Consider the following 12,695-nt stretch of genomic DNA (forward strand, 5'->3'; position numbering starts at 1 on the left):
CCCAGTCATATTTCCTAAAGGTTCAGGGTGTCAGGAACTTGCATGGTAATAGAAGGCCATGGTCAACATTGGCTACAAATGTGGGCAAAGCTTCATGGAAGGGTCAGTGCAGGAAAGATGTGCATTGCTGTTGTTGCTTTTGAAGAATTTATGAAAAAGCCATGATATTTCATTTTTTAAAAACGTTTTTGTTCCAGAAATCTCAGAGGTTGTTTTTATTGCTTCAGGCAGGAGTGATAGGTGTCTGGCATGACGGCACTGCAATACAGTATTAATAGTTGTGTGTTTTCCTCTCGAAGGAGAACAAGAAGACAGATGCACATTCTTCCTGAGGATTTGGATTTCTCTTCCTCTGCATTTTCTACCTCCTTAGCCATTTTTTTCTTGTTAAAGGCAGTGCTGTTTCTCTTGTTAGACTTTCCTTGTTTTAACCTACTGGCTTTGAAGGATGATGACTTACTTTCACCATCGACGTTCTTTTCCCCACACTCTGGTGTTCCCACTAGAACAGATTGTTCCACAATTGTCAGGGTGTGTTTTGCATCTTCTGATGTTGGTTCATTGTTTCTCTGGATTTCACGAACTTACCGCCATCTGTCTGGAGGTTCCTAGCTGCGTGTGAAGTGTCTCACAGTGACAGATAATGTGAAGCAATCCAGTGGTGGGCAGCCATATTGGTTTGCATATAACTAGTGCATCTGTGCATTTGAGAACATCAAAGGCAGAAGCTGAAGCCTACCTAGCAATCCCAAATGTAAATGGCATATCTTCCCCAGAGTTCAAGGACATCTGAATGTCCCCAATCCTTGTGCTCGCATTGGAATGATACAGGAATGGTAGAAGAGTGTGGGGAGCTCTGGAGGTGATGTCCAGTTTCTTTGTAACTTCTCCTGGGACAGGGGAGTAAGGAAGAATATAACAGAGCTTGAATATCAGATTTCAGACTTTGAATTTTATCATGCAAACAACAAGGAGTCAAGGGTTCTTGAGTAGGAATTGTTAAATGTGTTGAAATTAGCATTGGGGGAAGGTCGTTTGCACTTAGGATGGCTTGGAGGAAGAAAAGATTGGAGGTTGTAAAGCTAGTTAGTAAGATCAATTTGTGTTGATGAGGTCCTGGACAACCAGGATAGCAGAAGGAAAGAAAGGGGGAAAATTATGAGAGATGTTTGAAATAATATGGAAATTATCAATTAATCTAAGAACTTTATTGGGAAAAAAAAAATCTTTCTCCTAGTTTAATGATAGTACATCAGGGTTTTTCCCTTCCCCATTCATTGGTTATGAATTTTAGTTGACAAGACTATCTAGCATCTCCATTAGACCGGCATTTTCTGGGGTTCTGTTAAGATAGTAACGTAGCTAACAAAAAGATGTGATGCGCTTAAGGGAGATGAGGAATCTTCCCAAGCCCTCCTGCGGCTGTGCAAGTTGGAGGCATCCCCAGGTGCAGTAGGTAGGAGGGGAGGGGAGCCTTTGCCATGCCCTTGAGCCGGGAAAGTGCAAAGAAGTGGGTGGGAGAATCTGCCAACACCTAAGGCTGGGTGATGTTGCCCTGACTGTGCCCGTGCGAGGCTGGCATGAGTTCAATGAGAAGATTACATCAAAGATCTCTGGGGCTTTGTTGGATTTGGCTAGCTTAAAATTGAGCGGTGAATGGCTCTGGGCTTTTTGGTGAGAGCAGCCCAGGAGCATGGTTTCTTGGTAAATGTTTCTTTTGTGGTTAACAGACTGCAAGACTCATCAAGGTTGGTGTGACATGGTGACTAACGTTAGAGTGTCATTATCATTCTTCTCTGGGAATCTTGAGGCCTGACTGCACTGTAGGACCATTCAGTCATGCCTTCCTAACCTCAAGAAAAAGAAGGAGAGGGAAAGAAGGAAGATGGGGGGCGGCTGTGTGGAAATCATCTCTTCCTTCTATAAAGATACGTTTTCTGTGCAGACAATCTCAAATTCTTTGCCTTGTTAATTGCCTCTGACTGCTTTAAACTCTGCCGAAGAAAGAAAGGGGGAACTATATTAAGAGGGCAAACTCCCCCTACCCCCACTGGCTTAGGGAGGGTTACTGAGTTCTTGGTATTAAGTCAAGTGTTGTGGGAAATGCGGAGAAATGTTTGACCTTTTCTTGTGCGCCACGAACTCCCAAGCTACTTCTTAGTGCACGTAGGTTGTATTTGATGAGGAAGAATATCTGTTTTCTGGAAATCTAATACGGCAGGTGGGTTGGAATAGAGTTTACAGGTTTAGATTCAATTAACATTTGCAGGGTGCCTATCTGCTCTACACCGGGCATTGGTGCTGCTGCTGCTGCTTATCTGCGAGGAAAAAACCTCACTCTCTCCTCCCACAGAAAGAGCCTGAGACCAGAGAGGAATGACTTATGCATGGTCATAGGGTAGATGGTGGAGCTAAGTCACCTGAGACTTGCTTGTTCTAAAAGGAGCTCTGGGTTCCTCAGTTGTGTGACCCCCGCAGTGGAGGAGGACCACGCATCCTTAGCGCACTGCCCCTTGGGATGGGGCAGGAAGAGGAAAAAGAATACACAAGATGATCTAACACGTTTAAACCAGGACAAGCAAGCTGAAATTAGCCTCTACTCTTGTGAACACTAGTGTCTCATCCCTTCAGGTCTAAGTTACACTGTCACTTTATATCAGGGAGGACAAACTCATAGTCCTCGGGCAGCCTGTCAATCTTCTGTTTCACAGGCGCATACTGAAACAAGTACAAAGAAATGTGTGTCATTGAATCTGTCAGTATGCCCTTTGCAGACAGAAAGGGACAGTACTCTGTTGAGACACATGAGGGCGCCCGAACCAACCAGCAAGGAGATGTGCCTTTTACATTAAAAAAAAAAAAAAAAAAAAGTGTGAATCCTGGCTAAGTTAGATTGACCATTGATTGTTTCAGGTCATCAGGATGCTTTTTTTTAAGGGGATGACTTATATTTGTGGTCTAGGTCACACACCTGTGACTTAGCCAGTGAGCTTGCAGACGACTGGCAGGGTTCTACATATTTTAGGAATTCTGTGATAAAACCATTCTGTTTACCATCCTATTATTACCTAGCAGAGAACTATCAAGGGGTTGTAGGCTTATTAACTATTAACTACTTTGCCCTAGTGCTAAGCGGAGGATCTATTTACTAACTATTCTGTTTATTAACTAGTTAGGGTTTATTAACTACTTTATTTATTAACTAGTCTGCCCCAGTGCTAAGGGGGAGGCTCACATCCCTACCTAACCGTTCAGGGCAGATGAAGGGCTACATCAGATAACACAGGTGTTATTTTGAGCTCCTTGGTTTAAAAAGCAATTCTATTTCAAGGTGATAGTGAACATTGCACCTTGCTGGTGAAGAAAATGAAACTTCTTTGACCCATTTTTTTCTTCTTAGCATTTTTTCTTCCAGTGGTCTACAGACAGAGGTCAAGGCTAAATAACTTTCTACTCAATTTGTGACACTTTTTTGCATCTATCCTACGGCTTGGAAATCTTCCAGGGGAGTGTTGGGAGGTCAGCGTGGAGGCAAATCTGAACCTGAATGTTTTCCCTTGCTTCTTGGTCCTTCTCTCAGACACCTCTGTGACGAATCCATTTGTACCAAGTAGAGGCAGGAGTAACCGAGGGGTGGGGCCAATCTGTCGTTCTGCCCCTGACTGAGAAAGTCTTCCATCCAGTGCTCCATGCAAACCCTTCCTGTTAGAGACCAAGGCTTACTACTTGCAGTAGACCACTCCATCCATCAGGCTTTCCAGGTGGCTCAGTGGTAAAGAACCTGCCTGCCACACAGGAGACGGGAGTTCTACCCCTGGGTGGGGAAGATCCTCTGGAGAAGGAAATAGCAACCCACTCCAGTATTTTTGCTTGGGAAATCCCATGGACAGAGGTGCATGGCGGGCAATAGTCCATGGGGATCACAAAGAATCGGACACGACTGAGTGCCTAAACAACACCACCACTCCATTCATCCTTAGTCCTTAAGCTCTCTGTACCTGGGATGGTAAAAACACATGCAGTGAGAATGCAGACAGTGCAGTGTGGGGCAAGACACGGAGGTGTGGACCTGAATCCAAGGCAGCACATCCACAAGGTTCAGCTGTGAGCTATAATGAGTGAGACTGATGGGTGATGCCAATCAGTTTGTGAAATAGAAATTAAAAAACAACAACAACAACAAAAAAAAAAACTCGGGCTGAAGCATCATTCTGACATATGTAGCCTAAAGCCAGCTTGGCATTTGCGAAATGCTGTCCAAGTATAAAAAAGTGTCTTGCAGCCATTCCTGGGTGCTAGACAAATCTATTATTCCGAATTTATTGGCTGAGAAAGGGGGATGTGGAGAGGGAGAAGCCTTAATACAAAGTTACCCTGCAAGTCAGCAGAGGGGCCAGCCTAGGAGGTTATAGATTTCTTAACTTGAGGTTGGGAAAGCTTGCCAAGAAATTTATTAGGGCAATTCAAATGCATTTTATAATCAAGTTGCATTTAATATGCTTTAGGCTAAAGTGCAATTAAGATAAACCGGTTCCTTGTTCTGAATGGGTATCATGGGAGTCTCAACATACTCTGATTACTATATCGTAGTAATAAAGTGCAGAACGCAGTGTCAGAATTCATACTGAAAGGGTTTTATAATGGTAGCAAAAACGGTCACCAAGCGCCATTCTCTTTGCTTTCACGGAACACGTTTTTTTTTTTTTTTTTTTGTCAGCTGTTTGAGAAATGGATTCTCTCAGCCCTTTAAAAAATTAATTGTAAGGAAATTTAGTGGAATAAATGGAAATCCAAGTGCAAAAGGAAACACACTCTGGCCTCAAGGCAAGCATTTTCTTAAACATGTCATCCTGCACTCTCCAGTGACAATAATAGGAAGGGGGAGGAAGAGAGAGAGAGGAAAAAAGTTACAGCTTTGGAGGAAGCGGTGAAGTCCTTAAGGGCAAAAAACATCAGGGAGTCGCTTTGCAAAGACAGGGAAATTTAACTCGAGGAAGCGTGGAGCAGAGGAATATTACTCTTTTTGTATAGCAAATTTTAATTATATTTTCAGTGCTCCTTCTCATATTTGTACTTATGATATTTTCTTTACATAGTTGTGATTGATCGTCTTTACTGTTTTTCTTGCAAAGTTAACAAAGGAAGTGCAGTTTCCTCTGTATGTGTGTGTTTGTTGGGGGGCGGGGGTTACCCTTCGCTTGTCATTTAAATCACTCACACCAGACTTTGGAATACGGAAAATAATGAGAAATGAATCACACTGTTAAAGTCAAACATTAGAAGTGAGAAAAAGTATTTCCTAACATGATATTAAACAGACCTTCATTGGTATGAAGGGTGGGTCAGTGTTTGGAGCTTTTAAAGTCATAGCTTCTCTATTTTTTTCTCCAGAGAAGTAGATACACTGACGGATAGTTTTGCCTAATTCCATGAGCCCAGCTGTCTTTCTGATCAAGAGGAAAGGTGCAAGGATAAGGAGTCATTTCTCTTAGGACATCAGGTGTTGCCCACACATACAAGCATCTCATCTCAGTTGGGGATGACCTTGAGCAGGACTCGAGGGAGCAGGATACATCCATAGTAACAAGACTCTGAGAATCTGTACCTTTCCTTATGCATCCCTTTTCCAAAAAATGAAAAAATTTAAGACCTTAGAAACAGTGAGATTTTCATTCAGCCCCACTCAAAACCCTTCCCCCACTCCCTTCTTAAAATGTTGCCTTATGCCATGAATTGGAAAGAACCACTGAAAGCCCAGAGCTGCATTCAGAAGCAATGAATGCAAAGCCATCGGCTGTAAAGTAGGTGCTGTGAAAGGCTGTGCCCAGGGAGGGGGAAGAAAGCTTTGCCTCACTGCAGCCTCTGTGCCGATTGCCAAAAAGGATTTGCTACATGGTTGAGGATTGAAACCTTGCTGAGTTCTTGGGTATGGCGGGCTTGTGGAAGGTGGGGCGGGGGAACCCCTAACTGACCTCACTATGAAGTGATTGAATTTGACTGCTGCTCTTTTGCCAGGGGCTTGGTTTCTAGTCTGGTTCTTAACTGGTTGGAGCTTCTCCAGCTCTGTGAATGTGTGTGTACGCCTTCTTTTGCATGTTCATTCCTGTACATTACATGATTTAAAGGTATGGCCCTTATCAAGATAACCAGTGGCCTTTCTAAACTCTAGGCTGTTATTCTAATGGAGTTCTTGAATAGGGAATGTGTTATGATCCTCCTATATTCCAAGGAAAGTACATTTTTATACAATTATATATGATGTGTTAAACAGCAGTTGACATAATGACATGATGCTACATTTTGTAGACATTTACTTAAGTATCTATTTCAAATTTTTGCAGTTTTCTTACTGTATTTTTTTCCTTTGGAACCAGCAAAATGTGTCCCAGTTCTTCATCATCTTTAAGCCCTTAAAGGACTTATGGATGATGGGTACCAACCTGTAATGCCTAAGAGATAAGTTGGTTCTGAACTTTAGATTTCGAGAGTTATCAGATAACTCAGGAGCCCATTCATTTGTTCACTTATTTATTTTATATTTCTTATTTTTACTTTTTATTGAAGTATAACTTGCATTAAGAAAAATGCAAAGATCATAAAAAGTACAGCCTGATAAATTTTCACAAAGTGAACATACTAGTGAAAACATCCTCTCTCCAGTCAGGGCTTCTTAGGGGCCTAGCCCAGTTAAGAGCCAGACAGCAAGGAAATCCTATACAGATAATCCTCCCAGGGCAGAAGGTTTAATGGAGAAGGCTAGAGTATTGATTTAAAGGGACGAATAAAAGAAAGATGACAGTCTATTGGACTTGCAATGAGAAATTCAGTGGAGACTTCCATGTCTAGAAGGATGGAGGATTGAATAAGGTGAATTGCCCTCTAACTTAAAACAACAATATATGTTGAATAAAAAATTATTTCAACTTTTTAAATGCATCATTGATCTCTCAAGAAATTTCAGAATGCAGATGCCAACAACAAATTAATATTCAGAATCCCATGATTTGCCATGTTTGTAGGCTTCACGGGGAGCTGAGGGAAAAAAATCTAAAGCCAAGCCAAGGTAACAGTTTTAACAACAGACCTACCTATAAAGAGGGTGGAAGACAGATCCTAGGGAAATATTGTTGGCAAAAATCTTCTTTGGAAATCTGTAATTGACAAATCCATGTTAGAGGCTATGAAGATGAAGAAACTTAGTGACTTGATTGATAGCTAGTGTTTTCTCAAAGAGGATCTGCTAGATTCGTAATTCTCTGAGACTAGTTTTATTATCTTAGGGAAGTTTGTTGTTACGGGAGAGTCACTACTTTCTAACTGAAGCTGATCTGTCATCTTTTTAATCATAGAACAGGACATTCTTCTACATAGGAATTCACAAGGACCATGCCTCTTTTTGGGGGAGTGAGTACCAAGGGGACAGAAATGTGTATGTATATATTCTCCAGGCTTCACAACTATATTAAAGGATGTATGTAAAAGCCGAATTGTGGAAATAGCAAGGATTATCCTTTTTTGTTTTTTTCTTTCACACTATTTCTAAACCAAGGACATCAATAAGGATAGAGAGAAAATATGTATTGTTAAATATTACTTAGGCACTTGACATGTTATGGGGGCAAAGTCCAACTTCATTCTTACATTCAATCTTTCATTAATATCATTAGTTTGGCTAAGTGGCAGTTACAGGGTAACACAAACAGTCATCAATGTGCTGAGTGTTACAATTCAAAAATTCAAGACAATAATCAGACGAGGTGGTCAGAGAAAATTTCCTAGAGGAGGAGGTATTTAGGCTGAAATAACAATTACCATGGTTTAGTTTGGCAGCTGTAGGGGCAGGGCAGTTGGGTTGTACAATTCTAGGGATCACCGATCATAGACCTCTTACCATCACCTACCATAGTCTAGGTGTATGGTAAGCTCTTATTATTCAACCCTGATGTGGAAATGTATGCAGTGGCGGCAGGGGCTGAGGGAGAGGTTTCCAGTGAGAAGGACCAGCATGCACGGCATGGCCATCCTGAGGTGCAGTATGGTGGATCTGAGGGACTGAAAGTGTGCAGCAGGTGAAATTTAGAAAGAGAAAGAGTGATATTAGATGAGACAAAAGGGTCTGAATCTAGCTAGACCAGGCATGATTTTATAATCCGTGTTAAGACTTCTCAACTCTTTCCTACAGGGGAATGAGAGATCATTAAAGGGGTTTAAGCTAGCAAGTGTAGTTGGTGAGGTTTGTATTTAAAAATGTGTATTTCATAGTATGCATATATGTGGAATCTAGAAAAGTGGTATGAATTAACCTATTTGCAGGGCAGGAGTAGAGACTCAAACATAGAGAATGGATGTGTGTGCATGGGGGTGGGGTGGGAAGTGGGATGAATGGGAAAATAGGATTGACATATATACACTCCAGGTGTAAAATAGAGAGCTAGTGGGAACATGCTTTATAGCACAGGGGACTAAACTTGGTGCTTTATGATGACCTAGAGGGGTGGGATGGGGAAATGGGGTGGGAGGGAGATCCAAGGTGGGGGGATATGATATATGTATATATTTAGATATAGATATATAAGTATATATATATATATATATATACACACACACATGTACATATATGTATACACACATATATTCATATACATATATGTATACATATATATAGATTCACTTTGTGGTACAGCAGAAACGAACACAACATTCTAAAGCAATTATACTCTAATAAAAATGTTTATTTCATGCTACAGTGTGAAGGAGGGATTGGTTGAGAACTAAGGTAGTGTAGGCACACTAATAAGAGATGAATGATGCTTGGAATACAGTGATAGTGGGGTTGGAGAAAAAATGTATGGATCCAAGAGACATTTAGGGAATTGTATCAATGGGATCAGGTGATTGGTATTTTGGAGTAGGATAGAGTGTGGACAGAGAGAACGTAGATTCAAAGATAATTTCTGGGTTTCTGTGTTGACCTGGATGGATGGGGTGACATTTACTAACATGTAGGACACTAGTGGGAGAGATTTTTTGTGTGTGTGAATGCAAAGTCATGTCTTGGTTTTGGACTGAATTAAGATGCTAAGTTGTCTAAATGGGAGATTTTGAGAGGTGGCTGGATATATGAATCTGGTGGTCAAGAGGGGGATCTGAGCTGTAATTACACAGTTAGTGGTTGTCAGGGTTTAGAAACTCTGGAGGTGTTTGAGATTATTTAGATAAAAGTGTAGGGTTAGAATCAAAGAAGTCCCCCCCCTCCCCAAAAGAGGTTTCTGGAAGCCACACATTAAATGGCTGGATAGAGGAAAAGGAGGTTACAGAGGAGATGTAAAAGGAGAGTTCAGAGATAAGAGCGCGCAGTTATCAAAAGCAAGCGAAGAGGGTATTTCACGAAGAAGGAAGTGTTTACCTGTTCAATGCTGTTGAGGGATCAAGGATGTAAGGTAGGACATCTTTAGCTGCAAGCAACAGAGAATCTGATTCAAACTTACTTTAACAACCCGACTATGTATCAAATCTTCTAACTGGAATTTTAAAAAGGTACAGTACAAGGCTTCAGCTTCACCTTATTCTAATAGTTCTGCTTTCATGACCCTGGATTGGGTTGGTTTTATCTTTAGATGATGATGATTGCTATTATAAATTATGGTTGCTTCTGGCTTCATATCAGTATGTCCTGGTGTCCAGAAGTGAGAGTTTGTCTCTTTCAACTTGCTCACCATTGAGAATGAGAAAATTTATTTCACAGAAGCCTTCGGCACACTCTTCTGACTTATTATTGAACTGTACTGAGTCATATGCTCAGCCTGTGCCAAATCCTGACCAGAAGAATACTTTGCATTTAACAAGTTAAATGTGATTCCTGAAAATATTACTGCTATGGGGTGGGGTGGGGAAGGGGAGAGAGGCAAAAACAGACCAACAAGGCTAATCCCAGGAAATTGGAATGAAGTTATTTTCTCTTGAGCCACAAAAGCCAAGTCCTTTTGGGAATGTCTGGGGGAACAGAGTATGGATGGGTTGGGCAATCAACAATGTCCAGTATATTAACATAAGAAAGGGCTGAGGATTGTATTTTGGAATTTAAAAAATTTTATATGTATATATTGAGGTATAATTGACATATATAACATTCACATTTATAAAACTGTGCCATGAAACTGTGATCACAATCAGGATAAAGAAGATATCCATAACCACAAAAGTTTCCTCATGACCCTTTGTAATAATTTTTTCCCCGTTCTCGCTATCATACCCCTCCCTTCTTGTCCAGTCCTCAGGCAGTCATTGATTGTTTGTGTCTGCAGAGGAATTTATCTCTTTCATTAAAATTGTCTAATTTATTACTGTAAAGTTGTCTACAATATTTCCTATTCCTTTTAATATCTGTGAAATCTGTAATGATGTCATCTTTCTCACTGCTATTATTAGTTACTTACCAGTACCAAAAGATAATTATTGCTTACTTACCAATTGCCACAAGGTAATTTCTGGGTTTCTCTCTTGAACTGGATGTTTTCTCTTTTGTTTTGCATCATTCTGGTGAAAAATTTTGTCCATTGGATTTCCTTTCTTGTCCTCCTCCTCCTGCTCACCCCATCCTCTTCCTCCCCTTTCTTTTTCCCGTATGTTGTTGGAAAATGGAAATTAAAAATGATATCAAGTTAAGACTCACTTAAAGCAAGTACCTCTTCATCATAGCCAGGTTTTAACAATTCTTTTTAAAATGTTAAGTTACTTTATGTAAGATAATTATTTTCACATTGTGAAAATTTGCAGTTATGCAAGATCAGAAAATAAAACTGAAAAGTCCCATTTTGTTTCTCACCTGTTTCTTTATACAGGTTCCACACACTTTGACCTCCAGATGTGGTTATTCTTAACAGCTTGATGAATATTCTCCTAGATGCAATGTTATCATTGTTTTAAAATTTAATCGGACTTACATTGTACGTATTGCTCCATAATTTATTCTGTTTCCTTTAAGAACATTTTGTAGACACTTTCAGTTAAATAGACACAGATAGACAGTATTTTAAAAACTGTTTTGTTTTTTTTGGCCACGCAGCATGTGATATCTTAATTCCTTGACCAGGAAAGGAAGCCGCATCCCCTGCATTGGAAGCTCAGTGTCTTAATCACTGGACCACCAGGGAAGTCCCTAAAATTGTCCTATAGAAAAAATGTGCAAAATACATAGCCAACCCCTTAGTAGGCATAGATTAAAAATACAAAATTTTATAGAAGTTGAAAAAGCATCCTCTTTTGTACCATTTCTTTGAATAGTCCACAAGAATGACAATTTCATGTAGATACTCACAAATACTGAATACCAACAATTAGAGAATATTAGGTGAAATTAAATTGTCATTTAGATTTTATTTGCTAGGTTACTATTATGTCTTTCAAAGTGAATCCTTTCCTCTACTTTAAATTTATTTTCATTTTTTTGCTTTATTTGAATTTTCTACTCTTTTTTTGTGTGTATATATTCGCAAATTATGTTTTTCGTAGAAAAAAGTCATTCATCAAAAATTTCATTATGTGGCATAAATTTCTTCATGGTATTCGCTTTGGATTTGTAAAATATTCTCTGTACCTGTAATTAAGACCACTTGTTAGCTTTAATATTTGTTTGTAGCTTCTTTCCAGTTTTTGGTTAATTGGACTTAGTAAAGATTTGTTCATTACATTGTTTTCAAAGCATCATTTTAAAAAAGTCTTTTAGTTTCTTGTTCTAGATTATTAATTTCTATTTTATTTTTATTAATTTATTCTTTTTACTTAATTTATTCTTTGCTTACTTATTTTGCTTTAAGTTTCAAAGCCTTTTGGAGTAGGAGTTTAGTTACTTGAAGGAGTTTGATTTTATGTGAAAAATTTCTTACTATGCAATGCTTTAAGTATACATATTTCCCTGAAAGCTACTTGGTAATGCTGTAAAAAGTTTATCATGTTTTTCTCAATAATTTATAATTTCATATTGAATTCTCTTTAAACATAAGTAATTATTTAGATAAATTTTAGTTTTCTGTTGGTACCAATAATATTTTAAAACATATTTGGAGTCATGTTTTTTCTAGTAGTGACATTATAGTGTAACAAAAAGTGTTATATTTTCTCAAGAATATTGGCATGCAACTACTTTTGCTTTTTCCACTGTTACCAGTTGCTATTGTCTATGATTTTAGATCCAGATTCATATTAATATTTCAAAGTTATGGCCAATATTTATTCAGCTTTAACTGTAGGCTTTATTGGGGGTTCCTTGGTGGCTCAGGTGGTTAAAAAAAACTCCTGCAATGCAGGAGACTGGGGTCCATCTCTGGGTCTGGAAGATCCCCTGGAGAAGGGAATGGCTACCCACTCCAATATTCTTGCCTGGAGAATTCCTTGGACAGGGGAGCCTGGTGCGCTACAATCTGTGGGGTCACAGAGAGTGGGACACACCTGAGTGATTAACACTGTCTGCACTGCGTAGGCTTTTTTGGGCTTCCCACGTGGCTCAGTGGAATAGAATTTGCCTCATTGCAGGAGACATGGGATTTGATCCCTGGGTTGGGAAGTTCCCCTGGAGAAGGAAATGGCAACCCATTCCAGTATTCTTGCCTGGAAAATTTCATGGACAGAGGAATTTGGTGGGCTGTAGTCCATGGAGTTGCAAAGAGTCAGACACGACTGAGCACACATGCAAACAT

This window comes from Cervus canadensis, chromosome 30 (assembly GCF_019320065.1).
Source record: "Cervus canadensis isolate Bull #8, Minnesota chromosome 30, ASM1932006v1, whole genome shotgun sequence".
NCBI classification, from domain to species: Eukaryota; Metazoa; Chordata; class Mammalia; order Artiodactyla; family Cervidae; genus Cervus; species Cervus canadensis.